This window comes from Saimiri boliviensis, chromosome 5, assembly GCF_048565385.1.
Source record: "Saimiri boliviensis isolate mSaiBol1 chromosome 5, mSaiBol1.pri, whole genome shotgun sequence".
NCBI classification, from domain to species: domain Eukaryota; kingdom Metazoa; phylum Chordata; class Mammalia; order Primates; family Cebidae; genus Saimiri; species Saimiri boliviensis.
In genome coordinates, this window is record NC_133453.1 from 117,870,995 (window position 1) to 117,894,137 (window position 23,143).

Sequence of the window (23,143 nt, forward strand, 5' to 3'; positions counted from 1 at the left end):
GGGCAGAGAAGCTTCCGGTTCCTGCCGGCAATAAGACGTGGACCAGCGAGCCGGGGCAAAAGGGCTTCCGGTCTGCGGAAAACGGGCTGCTAGCGGTGGGCGTGGATAGTCGAGGTGACTGGAGGCTGTCGGATCAGCTGTTGTTTGCTGACCAGGCAGTAGTGGGTAATGATGGATGCCCAGACCCTGTGGGCGGAGCAAGGGAATCATGCAATGAGACACACACACACACCGGGAGGCGCGGCCGCCTGCGTGACCCTCATCTCGTAGCCTAAAGGGGCGCGCTCCGGAGCAGGCCGCCGAGTACTTCCAGCAGAACACCGGGCATTATATTCTGCTCCTTTTCCTCCCCGAGTAAGTTATAACTTGGAGAGAAGAGCATAGTTGTCCCTCGTCTCCATGCTACAACACTTTATGCGCTTTTCATTCAAAATAGTTTCTCGAGGACTCCAAAGTAACGTGATTGGGGCCGGGGGTGGGGGGGAGTTTTTATAGGAAGGGCTTTAGAAGTTTACACCAACAGAGAAAATTTTAAAACCTTTAACGGCTTGTCAGAAGTATTATTTTTCGTTTAAAACCATACTTTTAGAACATGAAACCAAACCAAACAGATCTTTGGAATTGTGCAGATGAACTTTTTTTTTTTTTTATGAAAGTGATGCCATCATTGCAAACCAAGCCCTTATATAAGTGCCGAAAGGTATTCATCATAAGGAGTTGCTTCTCTACTCTTTGTTTTTTTAAGCAACTCTTTTTTAAAAAGAGAGAAAAAAAAATCTCTCTTGAATGTATTACGTTACTGGGCTATTACATTTGGGGTAGGTTAACCCAAAACATGTTATGGATGTGGTAAGGTTACAATGGACTTGAATATTCTAGATGAAATCTCGGCCGAGAGTAAATACGTAATAGTTTTCCAAAGACTGTCTCCTTTCATTTACTTTGAACTGATAAATGATAAGGTGGATTTTTATTTTTCTGACCTTTTTATCTACATTTATTTCTGAAAATTGAAAAAGAATCAATTTCCAACAAAACGTTTCTAGGCAAGTATTGTATGATGCTTCTCTAATGTTTACTATAACACTCAGTGTTTTCGCTAATGTTTTCTGTCGCTGTCAGATTTCACTCCTGTAAGTTTTTACGCTACCAGTAAGAAAGATCTGGGCCAATTGTACAGAATGGACGATAATTTTTAAAAGAAAAGAGAAAGTACTCAGAAAAGAGACAATAATTTCACAGTGTTCTGACATCACGTATTTCCTTAAAGCAATACAAGTCCTGTATGTCCCATTTCATGCCTACTCCAACCGAGCTTTTTTCAGACACTTAGAAATTGCCTTCAAGAAAATCCTTATGGAAAATCTTAACCTAGAGGGGCATTTACTTTAGCTTAAATATTTATGAATTGCAAGTAGTGACAGAACCTAAAAAGCAAAAGCCATATAGCAACAGTTCCCAAGATTCCTACATCCAATGCAGTTATTCCTACCATGGTACAAGGCAGAATGTAAAACCCCCAGGAGACATACAAAGGGCCATTGTCGTCTTTGACCAGGTTTGAGGACAGTTTTCATGGAAGATGTGGTCTTTCAGTGGGCATTGAGGGTAAATATGCAGATATGGTAAGCCTGTGCATTCTGGTGGAAGCTCAGAGTTAGAAAAACATGAAACATTGTAGAATCTGTCATGTAGAAAGAGGTATGGTGAGACATGTAAGTTCTAAACATGAAGCTCACGAATTTGGACTAAATTTTTGTTATGGAAACACTGAAATCCTAAATTAATTGATGCCAGAATATAAATTGTTTAAGAACATCAAGAAATCATAGTAACTTTGAGTTATCTTGAAGTTGGTATAATGCAGTCAATGGAATGCTGGTGAATGATCCTTTAAACCTGGATTGTAGTTTGGCACTATGGCAACATGTGTGTAATCGCATCCAATAAATTCAGTTTTTTAGGCTTTCTTTTCTTGGGCATCTGTAAAATGAGAGATTGGTCTATATAATTTCTGAGGTCTTTTTCATAGGTGAAAGTATCAACAATTTTGTAATTCTTGACTTCAAGAAAGGTTTTTTTCCATTAGCTTTATGTGTTGTTTGGTCTCTCAACAGAACAGATCAAAACATAAGTTAGAAAACAAAAAGCCCTTTACTTAGCTAATACAAACACCCACAAAAGTCTTTTGACCTTGCTGGAGTGAGATATTGTGGGACTCACCTTAATTATTGCCTACAGGTTGATGACTAAGACATTCAGTAAGCCTCTAAGAACTTTGAACTTGGAAACATTACCCAAATTAAAAACACCCCAATTAATATTTTTTTAAATACTGCAATTTTCCTAGTCAGTAGCTAGAACCCCACACACCAGAGGCCATTCTACTTTTCTGGTTTTTATTTTTGTTACAGTGTTTTGATGTGAGATTTAGTTGAGGGACACAGAAAGTCAAGAAATTTTGCTTTTTGGAGATATCAGGATGGATTATTTATTAATCCAGTGATCACCTGAGCACCTGGCAGGTTCCAGACACTTGGCATTGGACTTTAGGAGGAAATCAATACAGACAAGGCACCTTCCCTTGTGAAGCTACAGTCCTGTGGGGGAAACACAGTAAATAGTGGAATTAATATATAATTACAAACTGAGATAAGTGCCGTGAAGATAGAACATCTCCATACTGTTCTCCTGTGAAAGAGAATAAAGGGGAATACCTGGAGACTATGGGTTAGTTGAAGTTTGAGAGGGATCTGCTAAGAGCAGGATAAAGAACAGATGTGAGGGCACAATAGCTGAAAAACTTGGTGCATTCTGGGGATTGAAAGAAAGACAGAGCTGGGGTAGCAATTGAAAAGAAAATTATAAATTGAAGTTGTTTTTTAGCATAATGATTGATGTTAATCACTTTCTGTGTGCCAGGCACTATGCTAAGTAAAATCTCATTTTACATGCTCAAAACCCATTTGAAATAGATACCAAATAGCAGATGAGAAATTAAGGCTAAAAGCAGTGATTCTTAACTTTGGCCGCATATTAGGATCATCCATAGATTTATTAAAAGTTCTAGTGCCTGAGCCCCACCCTTTGTTTATTCTGTGCTCTTTTAATAAATTCCTTATATAATTCTAATGTGTAGCCAGTGTTGAGAATCACCAGCTTAATGTTAATTTGTTCAAGGTCACTTTATAACTAAGTGGCAGAGAAGGCAGAAAGTGAAGCTAGATCTATTGGATTCTAAACCTGATGCTCTTAGCCACTCACTAGTGCCCTGTCAACATTCAAAAGCATATAGTAAACAGCAGTTATGTGTGGGAACTCTGTTAAACACTGAGATACAATGATGAGTAAGACAGAGTTCTTGACATCAATAAATTCACAGACTAGTAAAGCAGAAGTTAGGTCAGCGGGCATGCACAGAAGCAAGTCAGCTGAGAACTCTCAATGAGGTCAGATATGTTTTTCCTTTTTAAGCTAGATGGGTGTAGGTAACTGATGGCAGAGTATCTATGTAGGCTGCTAGTGGGATTGTCAGCTGAGAGGTGGTGTACACTGAACAAAGGCAATGGCAGAGGATACAAAGAATCGTCAGGATTTGCTGACTGCTAATGTTGAGAGTGAAGAAAAGACGGTAGAAGATGATTTCAAGGTTTTGAGTTTGAGAGACTAAGCGAAAGTAACATCATTGATCTAGAACTAGTACAAGAATTGAATTTCAGGATGAATGAGTTCGAAATACTTGTTGAGCATTCAGGTAAAAATGTCTGGTAGAGCAGTGGAAATGTGCATCTGGAGTTTGATCCGCAAATTGGTCTAGAAATGAAGACCTGGAATTACTGACTTATAGGAGGTAGTTGAAACCATGCTTTGTATAACACGTATGCAGTGTATGGAATTTGTTAAAAGATAGTAGAGTTAGGAGAAAGAAAAAACCCTGACACTGCCGTACTTGAATATGTCAATAAAGCTATTTTTTATCTACAGTGATATTAAACAGAATCAATTCATGATTATCCATGATGAGTTTTTAATACTTTCTAGGCTTTCCTTGGCCACACAGTAAATATAATAGATGAGATGTAGCCAGGGAATGCAAACCAATTTTAAATATTGGCTAGATATTTAAGAAGAATGCCATACAATGCATTCAGAAATGCAGTAGGAATATCCTAGAACAGTGTTTTCACACAAATAATTTTTTTTTTTTTTGAGACGGAGTTCCGCTCTTGTTACCCAGGCTGGAGTCAATGGCGCAATCTCGGCTCACTGCAACCTCCGCCTCCTGGGCTCAGGCAATTCTCCTGCCTCAGCCTCCTGAGTAGCTGGGATTACAGGCACGTGCCACCATGCCCAGCTAATTTTTTGTATTTTTAGTAGAGATGGGGTTTTACTATGTTGACCAGGATCGTCTCGATCTCATGACCTCGTGATCCACCCACCTCAGCCTCCCATAGTGCTGGGATTACAGGCTTGAGCCACCGCACCCGGCACAAATAATTTTTATATACCCCTCATATTGACTTAAATTATTTTGATCATAATAGTACGTAAACCTGAAAAAGCTACAATGTTCTAAACATTAAAACTAGAGAGAGAATTCTTAGGCTTAAACTCATATACACCATAAAAGCAAAACATTTGCAAAATAACTATGAAGAAAAGCATAAAGTAAGTAAGCGTAAAAGTATAGTAATGTTAAAGGACATCTTGAAATTGGTGTATAATGTCATCAATATTGAGGTGGGTGGTGGGGGGCAAGGGGAGGTTTGCACGTCAAAAGCTCCAAAAAAGGAGGAGAATGAGGACATTTATCTTTTAGTGGCATAGCACTTTGGGGGCATTTTTTAATGGGTCTGTACGGAAGCAATGACAACTAAAGTCAATAAATTGAATGTATATAATATCAAATGGTCCCTGTAAGGCTTGGTGTGTATCATCAGGCAGCAAATAAACTAAACAAAGCCCAAACGAGGTCACTATGGATGAGCAAGCAAATACACCTCTAAGACAAAGCCACTGGGGTGTAAAACATCAGAGTGAGAAGACACCTGGAAAGATTATAGACTATAAATTCTTTGTCAGAGAGGCAATGATAGAGACTCAGAATATAAAAGCAACACTAGCGATTAATTATTACAGGGGCCCATACTATTTGAGGTCAAAAAACATAACAAGGCGTTCTCTACGAGATTTTTGTTCTGCTAATTCGCTGTACTGTTGTTGCAGCTGTGGGACACTCCATTCAAACTGAACTCACACCCAGGGGGGGTTTATATAATGTTAGGTCCCTCCCAAGGACAATGTATGTATTCTTATCTCTAACTGAATTTAAGGTAGGCTTATGGTTGTCTAAGAGCATATATTATTTTTGTAAGACACTGATGGAAGTTTCAGAGAATTTCCACTGATTTGCTAATTATATGTATATGTATATGTATATGTATATGTATATGTATATGCATTGGTTTACAAAAGCAAAGGGTTTCATTTGATAGCAGATGAAGGACACGATGATTCAATAATTAAACTTACCCAAAAGAAATACATATAAAACTAGCTGATGTAACAGACATAAAACACACTATAGAAACTCAGGGACTTGAATTTAGATTTGTTCTGGGATTGAGACTTCCCAAAACCAAAAACTATCAAAAGAATTTCCCATCAAAGTAAAGAAATTATGTGAAATGATTTTAAATTTAATCCCCTTGGAATTTGAGAAAGATTGCTTTTTTTTTAAAGACTAGGAATTAATACTTTAGTAATGATTGAAGAAAAGTAAAAGAACATAAACTTTAAGAAGCAGATCTTAGATTCATAAAATTAATTTTAGTATCGATCTATGTTAGAACCAGCATCCGAAAAGACATTCCAAACTGAGAAACAGTATGTGTATCTCATAGATGGCCCAGAGATTCCTGGTGATGCTTAATATTCTCAGAGGATGTGGTAGCTACTCTAGCTTCAGTAGATCACATTTCTCCTTCTAGAGATTGATCCAGTGTCCTCTCCTGGAAATAAGAGCTCAGTTGTATTTGAGAAAGCCTTGGGCCTTTGCATTGTTTAGAATAAGGCATATCCGCCTTGCAGTCTGTGCTCTCCACTACCAGCTGGGTATTCTGGGACAAGTTATTTCTCTGTTCTTCCATTTCTTCATCATACAAGTGCCTCCTGTAAGGAATAAGTGTGATGAAGTGGTGGTAAAAGGTCATAGTTTTGCAGATTTATTCTTAATCACTTTGATATTATCCTTGACAAATGACCTTCCTATGTCTGTTGAATGCCTTCAGGATTGGAAATTCCTCACCTCTTGAGGAAACTGCTTTTATCTTTGCGTAGATCCAGGTTCAAGGGAGTTTTTCCTAGGCTTCAAGTGTCCCCAGCTTCTTTATAGCTCCCACCCATTCCCACTTAATTCTGTATGCCAGCCTTTAAATTGTTAAATCCTCTTCCAGCTCCATGCTCCCCGAAGATCATTGTCCTGTCTGAATATATCCAGTTTCTTTAGTCATTTTCCATGTGACTTGTTCTCCATCCCTTAACTATAATGGTTGCTTTCTTCCGGACATGCTTTGATCTGTCACTATCCCTTCATAGGACCACTTCCAGAATAAACATCAGAGCTGCACCATCACATCTTTTGTTCCGTATACTTCTTTTAAGACAACATCCCATCACAGTGGCATTTTTGGCAGCCACATCCCACTATTAAGTTGTATTGAGCTGTTAAATTTAGACAACTCTTAAATCCTTTCCATGTGCACAAACCACGTTTTCTCTATCCTGTTCCTTTATTGCTGGGGTAAAATTTTGTGGGCATTTGGATTTTTTTTTTCTATTGGGAACAAGGGGAAGGTGCCTAAACAAAAGGGCTTGTAAGTTCCCTGTTGAATTTCTTCTTATTAAAACCTGTCCATAGTTACTACCTATCAAGATGTTTTTGGTTCAGATTCCAGCATTCAGTATAATGGTGCACCCTGCAACCTGCATCAGCACACTGTCATGCTGACAGAACCTTATTTGTAATAAACATTTTCAGTAATGCAATACCAAGGACAGGGGCCTGTGGTGGACTCTGGAGGTGTGCCTTTTGGTTAACTAAATCCATTCATCAGAAATAATTATTTGCCTACAGCTATTCTCACTGTGTGCCCAGCTCATATTCAGAATCATGTCATTAGAGATTGGTAAATTCATACAGAAATTCAGGTTAACCACTTTATCTTCATGAACTCATGCTGACTCCTTTGCTGAGAGCTTATAAGCCATCCTTCTGAGGATTTGTTCTGGAAGACAACCCAGATCTGAAGCCTAGCTACCTAGGGTTCACAGGATTTACCTCTGTTTTTATAAGAAGACATTTACCCATTTTCAGGTTTCCCTAATTCTCAAGATTCTTCATAATGATTGACAGGAGTTACGTTTTATCCTAAAGTTCTTTTGGTTTCTGAGAAATGTACCTCATGTAGGTCATGAAACTTACAAACAGCTTCAGTAGCCAGTGCTTACTTATAGGTGACTCACCTACCTTATTTTTTAAAACCAATATTAGTGCTGCCCTTCTCTATGTGACAGTCATTCATCCGGAGGGAAAATAGGAATTAAAGCAGTTAGGGAGTTCTCCTTTTCTCCTGTTATATGTTAACATTGTAAGTGTCTGGGACTATCAGGCTCCTTTGACCTTTGGAACATTTCTGTGTTACACATAAAAATGCACCTTGCATGGCTCATCACATCAGCCCTGACCCAAGTACACTGGTATCATTCATAGAGTGCAGTCATGAATGCTTGTGCTCCATAGCCTGACCTGTTTCCAGCCTGATCTTAATACTTATTTTCATCTTTCACTCTTACTTCACTCCTTAGACCTGATACTTCTCACACTTTGAATTTGTTCTTTGGTCTCCCAGGAGTAAATGGGAGTAAATATGTGCCTTTCTCTGGGTGGATACTCTCTGGTCTGACATTCTCACCAGATGTTTAAGTTATTCATTGCTTTGTATCAAACAAGGTACCTTTTAAGTTACACATGGTCACTTCTGCCATACTGTGTTGGCCAACCAATCACTGAGGTTATCCTAGAGGGGAGAGAAGAGGAGATCTGGACTCCACCTCTCAATGAGAGGAGAGTGAGCATTTGCAGACAAGTTTTAAAGCCTCCACACGAGGATTAGCAGAGCCCAACAAATAGATTATAGGCTCCATGAAGTGAAGATATGTTACTTGTTCTCCCTTCTCCATAGAAGTGTACGCTTCCTTTTGCTAACTAACGTGTTTCATATAGCTCACTTACGTTCTGGACATTAGCATCTACTATTCTTGCAGGTTTATATTGCTAGTTTATCTTTAAATGTGATTACTTGTCTCTTTTCTATTTAAATTCTTCAAAGAACATCCTCTGAGCCTATATTAGTTTCTTAGGAGCTCCTCCATTGGTTCCAGCCCACCGTATTGCCAAAAATTAAACTTTGAAAATATCATTCCTTTTCTTAGTGCCTCTTTAAATGAATTCTACCAATCCTTTTCTTATTCTTTCTGCACAACTCACTTTTACACACTAGATATTTGCATCCTGTTAATGCTTGCCATCCCTTTCTTAAGCCAAAGAGAGTATAATGGAGTGGTTAAGAGTCAGACAGACATGAGTTTTAATTCCTGCTCTCCCTTACTGTCTGTGTAATCTTGAGAGCATTATTTTACCTCTTTGAACTTCAATTAATTGTATGTGATAGTCGGAGATTATAAGGGGATTAAATGACAGTGGTATTAAGTGAGAGAATATAAGTACATAGTAGGCACTCACTAAATGGTAGCTCTTAACAATATTCATCTCTTATCTTTTTAATTGACAACTGCAATAGTCTCCTCCATTCTGTGCTTCAGGTCTGCCTAAAACATACAAAACACCCTGGCAGGTGATTTTGTAATGTCATGTGAGCTGTTGCATATGTTTTTGCCTAGTTTTGTTTTTGTTTTTGAGACAGAGTCTTGCTGTGTCCCCAGGCTAGAGTGCAGTGGCACAATCTTGGCTCACCATAACCTCCGACTCTCTAGTTCAAGCCATTCTCCTCCTTCAGCCTCCTGAATAGCTAGGATTACAGGCGCGTGCCATCGCGCCCAGCTAATTTTTGTATTTTTAGTAGAGACAGACAGGGTTTCACCATGTTGGCCAAGATGATCTCGATCTCCTGACCTCATGATCCACCTGCCTCAGCCTCCCAAAGTACTGGGATTACAGGCATGAGCTACTACACCCAGCCTTGCTGGTTTTACCAACAATTTTAGCAAGGTCTGCTAGGGTCAGATTCATCCACTCTTTCTCTTTTTTTGTAATCTTTCCAGCCCCTAGCTCAGGCCCGAGCTAAAATGTCTAGAGGTGCATTCTAGATTATATAAACTGCTCCCACATTCAACAATTGAGTGTCAGGGCCAAGACTGACTATTGCCCCAAATTCTCTCTGCAAATAGCTCTAAGACACCTTCCTACAGGGAAGCTAATGTAGAGGAATGTTGCTTGTCTGGAATGATTGCAGTGCTTGCAGGTGTATAATTAGTCACTAGTCAGTGTATAAATACGCTGTAAATTGCTTTATTTGTTAATGTGAAAAGCTCTGCAGAAATACAAGGTATTATAGGAACCAAGGCTGAACATGGGAGATAAGGTATTGTGGGAGAAGAACAAGTGAGTGAGGCATCAGTGTGTGTCATGTATCCCTCTTCTGGGACGAAGCTTATAGGTTCTCCCCCTCTCATTTTCTAAGAACACCGACTCCCCTGGGTGAATAATTTAAAGGACAAATTACCACTCTTCTGGGTACCAAAGCCAGCCATAAGCTGAAATTAAATTAATTCATAAAGCCCTACAAGAAACTGAGGGAAGAGTCAGAAATAAAAAAAAAAAAAAAAAAAAAAACCAAGGGAATCCAGAGCTAAGGATGAAATATTAGAGTCAGTGCGACGTCCTTGCCTTCCTGTGCTGATGAAGTAAAAAACTGAAAACCACCCTGGTACAGACTTAAAGGACCACCATCAAATATCCATTGTTAAGTACTTGGCAGTGGCTATTGCAATGATTTCAATTCCGATGGGGTATTGGAGGGAGGTAGGAGAGAGAACACTAGATCAACTTCAAGTCCTTGTACTTAAGCTAACTAGCCAGGTGACCTTGAGCCAGCTACCACCCAATCTGGGCCTTTGTTTCCTTCATCTCTGGATTGAAATAAATGTAATCAGAGTTTGGGTTTCTATTTTGTTCCCCATATCAGCTCAGCGATCATAGTGAGCTAACAAAACACATATACAATTTGCCAATTAAAATATTGAGAGCTTATTATCTTTTCTCAGAGCACAAGCCCTATTACCACAGTAAAAAGTTTCCCTGTACTCCTTAGTAAGGGACCAGGAGATAGAAGGGCAACTGCGGAAGTGGAAGACCTTAAGGCAGGCGTCCCCAAACTACAGCCCACGGGCCGCATGCGGCCCCTGAGGCCATTTATCCGGCCCCCCGCCGCACTTCAGGAAGAGGCACCTCTTTCATTGGTGGTCAGTGAGAGGAGCACAGTATGTGGCGGCCCTCCAACGGTCTGAGGGACAGTGAACTGGCCCCCTGTGTAAAAAGTTTGGGGACGCCTGCCTTAAAGTTTTGTTAAAACACTATGTCCTCACAGTTTCCTCCAGAGGGAAATGAGTATTTACCTAGTGGATTAGAGAGGCGGGATTGTGAAATCATTTCTTTATTTAATAATCTACAAAAACCAAGGACTTTGGTAATCAGTTTAGCAGCTGGTCTGCTGCCAATGTGGAATGTAGGTTGGAAACCAAGTAAAAGTCAAAAACAAAGCAGATGTTGTTTTCTAAGGTGCCATATCACTGAAAGATATTCTAGGTCCAGCATACTAAGCTATCAGCATCACAGCTAAGCCTGATTAGCATTTACTACCATGACAGTATCACAAGAAGAGAAAAACAAAATCCTAAAATTCAGTGGTTCTTTGTCATGCTAGAAAGCTATGCTTGACTTTTGGGCGTACATGGGTAAAGGCTGCAATACAGGAAACATCTAGAAATACTTACCTACCTGGTAGTCCCCAGATCTTTGGATTTCATTGGCCACTAAAATCTCAAAGGAAGAGAGAAAGAGAACACGAGAGACTGGGACAAATTTGATGCCATTGCTTAATGAAAACATCCGGCTCATGCCTGTACTCCTAGCACTTTGGGAGGCCAAGGTGGGTGGATCACTTGAGGTCAGAGTTCAAGACGTCCTGGCCAACACAGTGAAATCCGTCTTTACTAAAATTACAAAAATTAGCCAGGCATGGTGGCAGGTGCCTATAATCCCAGCTACTCAGGAGGCTGAGGCAAGATAATTGCTTGAACCCAAGTGGCGGAGGTTGCACCGAGCTGAGATCACTCCATTGTCCTCCAGCCTGGTCAACTAGAGAGACACCTTCTAAAAAAATAATAAGAAAACAACTATTATCCATTACTACTATCATTATTAAAGGATGTTTTAACACAAAAATGAGGAAGGACACTGTCTCAGAATAAAGGAAAGCCCTTTAAATTGCTTTGATTTTGTTATTAGACATACCGACCACATTGCCCTTTAGTTTTCTTAGTAGTCATGGATCGGTGAAAACTTCATCCTCAAGCAGAATAGTTCATCTATGTGAATTTGGAAAACCCTGCTCTTTGGAAGATCCTCTTAAAACTAGAAAGCCTTCTTCTCCAAAAATTCCAGTCTTAAATCCCCTCAGGGCCCAACTTCAAACCCCATTTTTACTTTGAAGGTTTTCCTGATTACCTAATGACCACAATGATCTACTTTCTGAATTTCTGCAGCACCTGTAATTTTAATATGTAATCTAGCATTTTTATTTTGTGAGAAAAGTTTTTGAAATGTAGAATGTTTTGGAGATAACAGTTTAATCTTTTTTTTTTTTTTTTTTTGAGATGAAATCTCGCTCTGTCACCCAAGCTGGAGGGCAGTAGCATAATCTCGGCTCACTGCAATCTCCACCTTCTGGGTTCAGCAATTCTCTGCCTCAGCCTCCTGAGTAGCTGGGATTACAGGCACCCACCACCACGCCCAGCTAATTTGTATATTTTTAGTAGAGACAGGTTTCACCATCTTGGCCAGGCTGGTCTTGAACTCCTGACCTCATGATTCACCCACCTTGGCCTCCCAAAGTGCTGAGAATACAGGTGTGAGCCACTGTGCCCAGCCAACAGTTTAATTTTTAAGTAAACATTTAAAAGCTTTATTACCAACTGATAGAGCCACAAGTTAGACATTTATAAAAAAAAAAAAAATCTAATTTAAGAAAGAAAAAAAGTATAAAACTCTAGAACAGAGATGAAGCTTCCATTATTCAAAATGCATCTGAAGGTGGCTGAAGTCTTTTATCGTCGGCAGCATCAAATCCAATATATTTTGATTGGTAGGCTAGACTTGCATTAAGAAAGGTCATTAGCCTTTGGATTTTAATGTTTTCTCTTCTCTTCACCAGGATAAGTAAGCATCAGAGCAACTCTTTTCCTACTTCCTGTTTCAAATGATCCCATATTCTCATATAGCTAGAATAACAGAATCTTATGCAATAGAAATTGATCTTAGAGATCATCTAGTTTATATCCTTGTTTAGCAGATGGAATATCTATAGCCGAGGTATAGTGAAGTGACTTGCCTCAAATCCCAAATTGATCAGAATTTTCTGCCATGACCTCTGAGCTTGTAAGTATTTTAAGTATGCTAGTCTTATACTCTCGTATCTTTAGATATACAGTACATTGCACATCAGGGTCCCCAAGCAAGGTTAAAAAGACAAGTTTTCCCCATCCCCTAGGCTCTTTCACTTTTGGCTATTTCTTCTTTCCTTCCTTGGCCCCTGTTACCCCGATCTCTCCTCTCCCCACCCCACCCTACTTCTAAACCCGTTAAAATCTAGGTTCTTAGGAAAAGCTATGAGAAACTCATCTACACAGTGCAAACTGCTCGTAGTTGTTCATGGAGTGATTGATGTGTGCCAGACATTTTTCTGGGTTGGCTAAATGTGGGACTCCTTGCAATTTTACAAGGTAGGAAGAAATAAGCCAACAAATAGAATCCTCATTCAAGGGACAAGGGAGGCTTCTTATTTCTTTGAAATTACCACATATCAGCAATAATTTTACTTCTAAAATCAGCCAAATTCTTCAAGATTGGAAGCCTACCCTCCTTTTGTCCCTCCACTACAATTATCACAAGTCTTAGATATTTAGAAATATTTACAAATCTATATTGACAGCATAACAGACCCTTTTTCATTTTCCTATTTGGGAACTGGTCTTTTCCGCCTTCACAAAAACCAAAGCCTTAACACTTAAATGGAGGTTTGACATATTTTAAACATTTTTTAGCTGTTATTCTCAAAACCAAGTAGACCCAGTCCTAGAAATGAGGGCTAACTTCTCTGGAACAAATTTACTACGTGACCTTCTCCAATTCTCTAAATTTGCCTGGCCACAAGTTTTCACATTTGTGAAACAGAAAAATTGTTCTTAATGGAGACTGAGGTATTGGAGGGTTGGGACCACACCTTTTAATCTTCCGTATGTTACCACATAGAGCCTCGTCTCGGGCTCTGCCCACGCAGATGCTCAGGAAATGCTTGCTAACTGGAGATTTTTATGATCACTGATAGAAAGACAGAATAAATGCAAAACACGATTTTTCCCTTGCCCCAAGTTACCCAGGAGCATCATTCTCATTCAGAGATGACCACATTTCAGAAAGTGGGTCTCATAAAACATACAATTTAATGAAGCCATCTGGGAAGATGATTGTCATATAAATGCAAGATATTGATATTATCTGGCTACTTGGGGAAATACCATGTAAATGAAGGCGCAACCCAGCTCCATAATTCAAATCTAGTATTGATGTACAAGGTCTTTGGATAATGGACTTTGCAGATTGATATTTCTCACACATCTGAAGGTACTTTTCACCCCTCCTTTGCAATTTTACTATATTTGCAGTAAGATTTTATTTTACTTTTTGGAAACATCTCTTTTTTTAAAAAAACAGGAATCTATCAGTGTCAACTGGGAGTCTTGACACAGATTTTACATCTGTATTGGTGTTTTTAAGCTTCTCTTCTTTTGAAGCAACGAATGATGCAAATAACATAGGCATTTCTTTGCTGCTCCAGTAATTATACAGGATGTTTTTCAGTTATTCAGCTTCCCAATTGATTTGGCTGCTTTCTTTTCTTCTGTATTCTAGCAAGAAGGAATTCTCTACTTCTGATATTATCCTGAAGACTATTCTAAATGAAGCCACCAGTAATCTGTTCTCCTCTCTTAACAAATGTTACCTCCTTTCTCTGAGTGACAATTGCTAAAACAATACCAAATTCAGGCATGCCAGCAGTCACACAATGATAACATCCAGCAGACTTTGGCACTTTGTATCTTTTATGTAGTCTGAGAAATGGATGGAGAATTCCCTCTACAATTAGGACTCTGTCTCACTACCTCTGCTGAAGAAATTACCATTGGTAATGAGGCAACAGCTGCCCCCACTGTGTAAACCAAAGTTCTTCTGAGGTCCTCACAGTCTATCCAGGAAAGAATGGGATCCAGTATTTGTGCTTGCCCCTCCTGACACACTGAGCCTGTTTGGTCCTGGCTGTCCCCAGCCACCCCATCACCACACGCTCACCAAATAAGACTTAAGTGCAATCAATCACCACACTCTTCCCAGAGGTTGTTGGAGCTCATGGACATTGTCTGAGCATGTATGTCATGGGTTTGCTCACCCCAGGAGCCACACATGGTGTTCCTTTAGAGAATATGCATGGCAGGGGTTAGAGGTGCAGAACTGGAAGGATTGTTTCCCATGCTGTGTCTGGCTGATGACTGAGGTGGATGGAATAGATAGGATAGGGAGCTGGCAATATATTCTTGATCTTTAATTCTTTTCATATTCAATAAAGAAATTCCTTTTCCCATTGCTTAACTTCTTGCATCCCTAAATCACAGACTAGAGGTAAGTGTGTCCAGAGCTGAGGGACAAGACACTTGCATGCTTTATATCCCAGGGTGGAGTTTGCATGCTGAGAAGCAGGGTAAGAAGAAACTCCTAGCCCTCTTTCTCCTTGGTCTCATACAGGCACTGTCATTGCTCATCCCTGATGGGAAAGGAATATTCAGAATTTTAGTCTAATAAGGCTGAGGAGAGGCGAGTCTTAGAAATAATGTTGGCAAATGTATTCAGTGAGTGCTATAGGCCAGATACAGTGCTAGGTACAGAGCAGTGACATCACCAAGATGGCTTAGTAGGAGATGTTAGCCTTCCTCCCCCCCACACACAAAAAACAAATGCAGGTGACCATTGAACAATGCAGGGTTAAGGGCATCAGCCCCCCATATAGTAAAAAATCCATGCATGACTTTTGATTCTCTCAAAACTTTACTATTGTAATAGCTTACTGTTGACCAGAAGCCTTACAAATAACATAAACAGTTGTTTAGCGCATATTTTATATGTTATATATTTTATTCTAAAGTAAACTAGAGAAAAAATGATATTAATTGCAAAGAAGAGAAAATATATTTACTATTCATTAAGTGGAAGTAGATCATTATAAAGGACTTCATCCTTATCATCTTCCACTGGTGAGGCTGAGGAAGAGGAGGAAGAAAAGGGATTGCTCTTACTGTGTTAATAGTGGCAGAGGCAGAGGAAAATTTGCATATAAGTGGAGCAGGATAGTTTGAACTTTTATTGCAGGGGCAGCTGTATAGAGGGCTCAAGGACCTATTTAAAAATCTGCAGCAATGCAGTGGAGTAAAAAATGGTGAATATCTACACAGTAAGGTCCTACACATGGGGTATGGTAAGGAAGAAAACCCAGTTTGTGCCTTCAGAGAGTTCTCAGCCTGGTAAGGGGCTCATAGCAGATTTTATATATATACATCTGTTAATATTTCAACATTAATTTTAAGAGTCTCCAAAGTTGTTCTTTTCATGTTGCAAAACATGACACTAAAATTGCAAAGGTAGTGACAAAAATAGTCTAAACACTTCTAAGGGATTGGAACTCTAATACAGAAATAGCAAGTAGAGAGATAATTCCATCCAAATAGCTGACTGTATCATATCAACGACTAAGGTGTTGAGAAAAACAGCAGATCTGTGACAAATAAAAAACATATATACCAGGGGAAACCTTTCAGTTTCTCATAAAACATTACGTAATTATGGGAGCCAAATATTTTTTATTTATTTTTATTTTTTGAAATGGAGGCTTGTTCTGTCACCCAGGCTGTTGTGCAATGGAACAAACTTGGCTTACTGCAATCTCCACCTCCCGGGTTCAAGTGAATCTCCTGCCTCAGCCTCCTGAGTAGCTGGGATTACAAGTGCCCACCACCACACCCGGCTAATTTTTGTATTTTTAGTAGACAGGGTTTCACCATGTTTGGCCAGGCTAGTCATGAATTTCTGATCTTAAGTGATCTGCCCACCTCAGCCTCCCAAAGTGCTGGGATTACAAGCATGCGCCACCACACCCGGCCCAAACGTTTATTTTTAAAAGGTACCTTTATATAGAGAGATTAGGTATTCCGATAACCATTTTTTTTTAGCTGACTTCTATTCAGAGCTAGGTTGCCACAGTAGAAAGATAAAGAAATGTTAGACAATCTTTTCCTTGAGTCACAATATTAGTGAGAAGATGAAGTTTTGAATGCGGAAAAATTAAAGGTATATTGATTCACACTGTAAAATATTTTTAAAACCTTTTGCTTGATATCTAAACATTCTATTGAGGAAAAAGATACACAACCATAACCAAGAAGTTAAAAATTAGGTTAGGGGCTTTTTGTAGTTAATTGGGGTACAGAGGGATACACATAGTGACAAAAGACATAGCTGATGAAGTGCTATTCTTACAAACATAAAGCAAAATCCTTTATAACCATTTTCCCCCAAGCAATTTTCTGTAAGCATCAAAAGTATAGGTAATACTTAGAATGATATAGGGCTTCATAATTCATCATTAAAATGTGAGAGAAATGTTCAGCCAAAAAGAGAGTTGTTAAAAAAAAAAAAGGAATCAGAATTTCTTTTTTAAATTTTCTCTTCATAGCAAAACATTCAGACTGTATAGCAAAGAATAGAGAGAAAAACAAGTCACTCATAATCTGCCACACAGAGATAATCATTAGCATTTAGGTGTATACTCTTCCAAGCATTTTTCTATGTATGTAGACACAAATATTAAAATACAGTTTTTTAATATAAAAATGGAATTACACCAGGCATACTGCTATTTAATGCATATTTTGACTTAATAATATAGCGTTTTGCATAGCAACAATACAGATTTGGGGCTGGGTGCAGTGGCTCACACTTGTAATCCCAGCACTTTGGGAAGCCAAGGTGGGAGGGTCACATGAGGTTAGGAGTTCGAGAGCATCCTGGGCAAAATAGCAAAACCCCACTTCTACAAAGAATTTAAAAATGATCTGGGCATGGTGGTGTGCACCTGTGATCACAGCTACATGGATGCAAAGAGTGTGGATCACTTAAGCCCTAGTGTTTGAGGCCGCAGGGAGCTATGATTGCGCCACTTCACTCCAGCTTGGGTGACAGAGTAAGACCCTGTTTCTAAAATTATAATAATGATAATAATACAGATTTAAATTGGTCTGAGCTGAAGAGTGTTCTCAAAACTTTATGTCTGCCTAAAACCTGAGAATGCAATCACTTCATAGATGAATAACGAATACGGATGATCTACAAGTTTTTTTTAATCATGTGCTTCATTAGTAAAAAAAAAAAAAAACACCATGCACCTTGCATTTGTATATTTATTTATAAATTACAAACATGTACTATTTGGCCATATGCACTTATAAAACAATCTCAAAAATGGAAGTTTCAAAGAGATAAGATAAAATTTTTTAAGTGTTGGCATTTTTTCCCCACTCTAGTGGATCTAGTGGACCCTTACCCCAGGATTCACATAAACCACTTTAAAGATCCCTGATGATACAGTATTCTCAATTGCAAGATGTTATAGTAATGCAATGGGTTCAAGAATGTTCTGATCACCCGAATGTGCATGGAACCAATCAGCAAAATATTTCTGGAGGACACAAGGATCTGTTTGGCACAGATTGCTTGTTGTTTCCCACTTGCTCATTCTTCAAGAGTCTGTTCTACAATTATCCCTGCATGAAACTTCTTGGGGCATTTCAGGTAGAACTGACAACTGCCTCTTTTGGATTGTCCTATACCTATGCAGATATCTACATAACATTTGTAACACTTGATTACATTTATTGGTTTCTGTGTCTCTCTCCCCATCTGGATTATCAGCTTCTTTAAAGCAGGGATCATGTCATATCCTTCATTAATTTGCCAGTGCTTGTTATCTAGTAGGCCCTTAATAAATACTAGGCAAATGAGTTAACAGAACTAGACAACAATGCAGTGCATAAAAATCAGGATGTCCCGAAAGCATACAGAAGAAAAAGAAAATGCTATGAGACACTACCTAGAGCTTCTTCAACATATGATTATGTTTAATTGGATTATAATGTCTGACTTGTTTGCAGGAAATTTTACAGAATCTCCCAGTGAATTCTCCAGATGCTTCAATGAAATTCATGGTTGCTCCGCTCATCTGCACAGCTCCTCCGCTCTGCAGAGGAGGGGAGTTAGCCCTGGATTGGGATGTTTATGTACTTGCTAATCATACATTTGTTTTTCCTCTAAGCTGAGTCCTGCCTGCCAAGAATAGCTCAAGGTGACAATCATTTTTATGTTTTCAGTCAAACAAAGGCTCCATACGGATAGGAAAAAACAAAGCCAGAAGTTTAACATCAACAAGAAGGAAAAAAGAAGAACATAATTTTAAATACTCTGCTCTCACGTTTTGCTATCCTATGTCAGCATTTTAGTACTCCTGTTCACCCACAATTGCTTGGCACATTGGTGATAAGAAGGAGTGGGTAGACTTTTTAAGTAGCTACAATAAATAAGAAGGCTCAATTTTACCCTTTGCTTATATCCCTCAAGAGCCACTGGAGTTTTGAAATCTCTCTCATTCCCTTACTTATTTGTGTGCCCCTGTACATAGGTGCCTTTCATGCTAACTTGAAGCCACAACTAGTAACTGTTACCAATACTTATTTCCACATCTGCTTCCTTAAATTGTTGCTTTCCAAAATAAATTCTATGACATGTCCATAGATGCTCTACGGAAAAGGGTTCTGTGGTCACATTTTGGGAAAAATTATAGTTATACAAGCTAAACAGATGTCTTTGCACAAGGATTTCTCATACCCTTTAATTTACCAGTGTATCTTGTCAATCTTCAAGAGGAAACATGGTTTGCACCAAAGAACCCTCTTTCCCAGAGTCATCTGGGCAAACTGTATTCTATTAACATCCTTTAAGAAATGCTGCCGATTCGACGTAAGGGTTTGGCTTAAACTGGAAGCTCTTGTCACCAGAGACACAGACATTCAGAATTACCTCGGTCACTTGGATTGGCAGCCAAGCTCTTGAAAAAATGGAGAAAACATCACAAAGAAACACTCCCAAATACTCATAAAACTCTAAAGTCATCCCTCCTGTGGGCTGGCATCTCTGTATTCTAGAGCCTGAAATACCAATGTTGCAGAAAGAGATAGGCTAGAGAAACAGCCAGGTGGAAAGGCAAAAGGACCTAACCAAAGCACTATGGTTTTAGGAAAATACAGCTCAGGACCTGACTGACACGTGTAATCTCTGGGCAGTTGTCTGACAGAAGTGGAAATCCCCTTCCATCTTGGGTGGCTTTCATGGAGAGGCCCACGTTTTCCATTTTTACTCCCACTAACCACCACATGAAGCCTTCCTAAAACAGATAGTTTTGTTTACATCGTGCTCCCAACAACATCTCTATACCATGTAACCATCATAGAGTGTACATATGCAAACCTAGACGGTACAACCTCCTACACACCCAGGCTGTATGGGATAGCCTATTGCATCTGGGCTGTAAACCTGTATAGCATGTTACTGTACTGAATACTGTAAGCAATCATAGCACAATGGTAACTATTTGTGTACCTAAGCATATCTGAACATAGAAAAGGTACAGTAAGAATTCAGTATAAAAGATTAAAAAATGGCACACCTGTGTAGGGCACTTACCATGAATGGAACTTGCAGGACTGGAAGTTGCTCTGGTGAGTAAGAGTGAGCGGTGAGTAAATGAGAAGGCCTGGGACATTACCATTCGTACTGTAGACTTCATAAACACTGTACACTGAAGCTTCATTAAATTTGTTTTTTTAATTCTCCAATACTATGTTAACTTTAGTTTAATGTAACTTTTTAACTTTCTGAACTCCTTTCTAAACTGTTGACTCTTTTGTAATAACACTTAGCTTAAAACACACAGATGTACACAGAAGTTCATATCCTTATTCTATAAGCTTTTTTCTATTCTTAGAATTTTTTTAACTTTTTTAATTTGTTAAGATCTAAGACACAAACACATGTTAACCTAGGTTTACACAAGGTCGGGGTCTTCAATATCACTGTCTTCCACTCCCACATCTTGCCCCACTAGAATATCTTTAGGGACAGTAACATGCATGGAGCTGTTGTCTCCTAGGATGACAATGCCTTCTTCTGGAATAACCTATCTGAAGCTGTTTTACAGTTAACTTTTAAAAATATAAGTTGAAGAGTATACTCTAAAATGACAACAAAATACAGCAAAGCAGTAACATGTTCACCTATTATCATTATGAAGTATTATGTACCAAACATAATTGTATGTTCTTGTATGTGCTACACTTGTGTACAACTGGAAGAGCAGTAGGTTTGTTTGTGCCAGCCTCAACATAAACAAGTGAGTAACGCATTGTGCCACAATATTAAGCTGCCTGTGACACCACTAAGCCATAGGAATTTTTCAGCCCCATTATATTACAGGGCCACCATTATATGTACATCCCATCATTGGCCAAAACGGTATGCGACATGACTGCATTTCTCCATGGTAGCTGTGAAAATAGTATATTTTTTTACACAAATTACAAAACCTTAGTACTCTTTCCATAAACTATACAGTACAGTGATTCCAACCTCCCCAAAGCATTTACAACCCCCTCTCCCGCCACACACATCACTGAAGCTCTCCATGTATCCTAGCAGACAGAATGCGGACTGGCAAAAATTGATCAGTACGGTTTTCTGATGGCCATCATGCCAATCTTCCTAATGTCCACTTGGAATCCCAGTCCAGCTCCATGCTTCTGGGTGGAACGAGTAGCTGGCTGAGACCTATCATCCCAGTCAGGACTGCTCTGCAACCGCCTGTCGTCCTAATGCTGGAGGATGCGATGCTTACATATAAACCTCCAATGGATGAGACTGGAGGGGACAAGAAGCTGTTTGCAAAGCCATATTATTTATTCTAAAGACCTCTCCCATGAACGTTTGTCAGGATGAATGAATATCCTAAGGTAAAAGTGACGAAAGCAGTCTCTTTTCAGAAAGTGAACCAGGAAATCCCGTTCTTTATTAGCGGCTTTTGTATACTCAGATGGGGTTAAATACACCACTGAAAACGTGTATTTAGTTTGTTCAGTGCCAATGAGTGGGGCTGAAAGTTGTATGTGCGATTGGCACATGCCTAGGTGCATTTTCATGGCTCTGAGCAGTCGTATGTGCTGGGCTGGATTATTAGTTGGTGTAAAGCCACCAACAATTTATTCTATGCACAAATAAAATTGCCCTCAAAAAAGGAAAGACAAGATTCTCACAGCTCTCCCGCAGCAGGTCACCAGCTCCAGCACTTCCATCAGAGTGACTCATCTTTGTTTCTGAATAAATGGAAGCATTGGCTTGGGGTTAGATGTGATGTGATCCTATCCTGGCCTGGCCCCTGTTTATGGCCCAAGCAAAAAGATTATGACTTTATTTTCTATTGTGAAATGGCTGGAATAGTTTATATGTAGATTTTAGAAAGTAGCCTTTTATAGTACTCACAATTTTTCTGTAGTTACAGTTTTCATGGTGTCTACTGGTTGAGAGATGATAGGACTTATTCATGGAATTTACACTCTGGTGGTTTGATAAATATATAACATGTTGAAAAGGAGTTTCGTGGAAAAGTAAACATTATTCATCAGGGCTTTAGTTTCTCTTATATTTGCTTTCAGCTGAGAATATCGTAAGTTGTTTTTTTGATTTTTATTTATTTTTCATTTATTTGGCTTCCTTTCTAGATCCTTTACCTAATCTAATCCAAATAAGAACAGCACTTAACAACTCTAAATATGGCATAGGGGGAAATGTGTATATCCTTTTCTTTATATTATCTTTTGTTCACGTACTGAGGGCTATGGAAGGCAAAATGTGATGAGGTGCTATTTTATAGCATGGTTAATGCTTATCAGTGATTTTTTCCCTCTGACCTTCTGCCTCAGACAATTAATTTTCTTGAACTGCTCACACACTGGCAGAACATGGAGGGGGGATAATGTTAGTACTAGTGAATATAATCTTGGAAGAAAAGCTGTGCAATTATTCAAAGACCTAATCTTATCTCTTGTTTCATTTTTATATCACAGGTCTACATTTAAAAGTATTAGGTAGCCTGTTCTGCTGTCCCACACCTTCAAACCTCAGTAAATAAACGCTGCTAAGTGCCACCAGGAGTGAAAGAGCTTGTAATGAGAAGTGTGAGGAGATATGTGCTCCATTCATCATTCTGTTCAGGCCAATATTGAGGCTCTTGTTATCAGCAGGATTCGTGGCGATGTCATCATGGCTGGCATAAATCTTCTGTCAGCGTGGGTCGGACTGATGCCCTATTAAAACTCTGCTTTCACCTAATCACAGAATGACCTTTCGATGTCTTTAATTAACCTCTGACCTGAACCATGCCAATGTCTTGTTGGTAGGTAAATCTATGGCATGACATTTGCTTATGACACTACATTTGTCTTGCTTTAATCATCATACCTTTCAGATTATGGCTTGAATAAAATACAGTTGGGATCCCTGTTAATAGTTGGATTAATTTTTAAAAGGTTAGAACATAATATTTTCCTCTGAGCTCCAGTGATATCTTTGCAGACATTT

At 39.1% G+C, this 23,143-nt stretch overlaps 1 long non-coding RNA gene across 4 annotated transcripts in view; it reads left to right on the forward strand.

The window, feature by feature from the left end:
* LOC120368099 (uncharacterized) overlaps window positions 1-23,143 on the forward strand; it is an 80,293-nt gene that overhangs the window by 475 nt on the left and 56,675 nt on the right. For 2 of the 4 annotated variants that reach the window (XR_005582315.2, XR_012517798.1), the window contains exons 1-2: window positions 241-354; window positions 22,630-22,958. This is a non-coding gene — a long non-coding RNA (uncharacterized LOC120368099). Of the gene's footprint in view, window positions 1-239; window positions 355-22,629; window positions 22,959-23,143 lie in introns of those variants that run through there. The other 2 variants (XR_012517796.1, XR_012517797.1) reach the window with 2 other exon arrangements.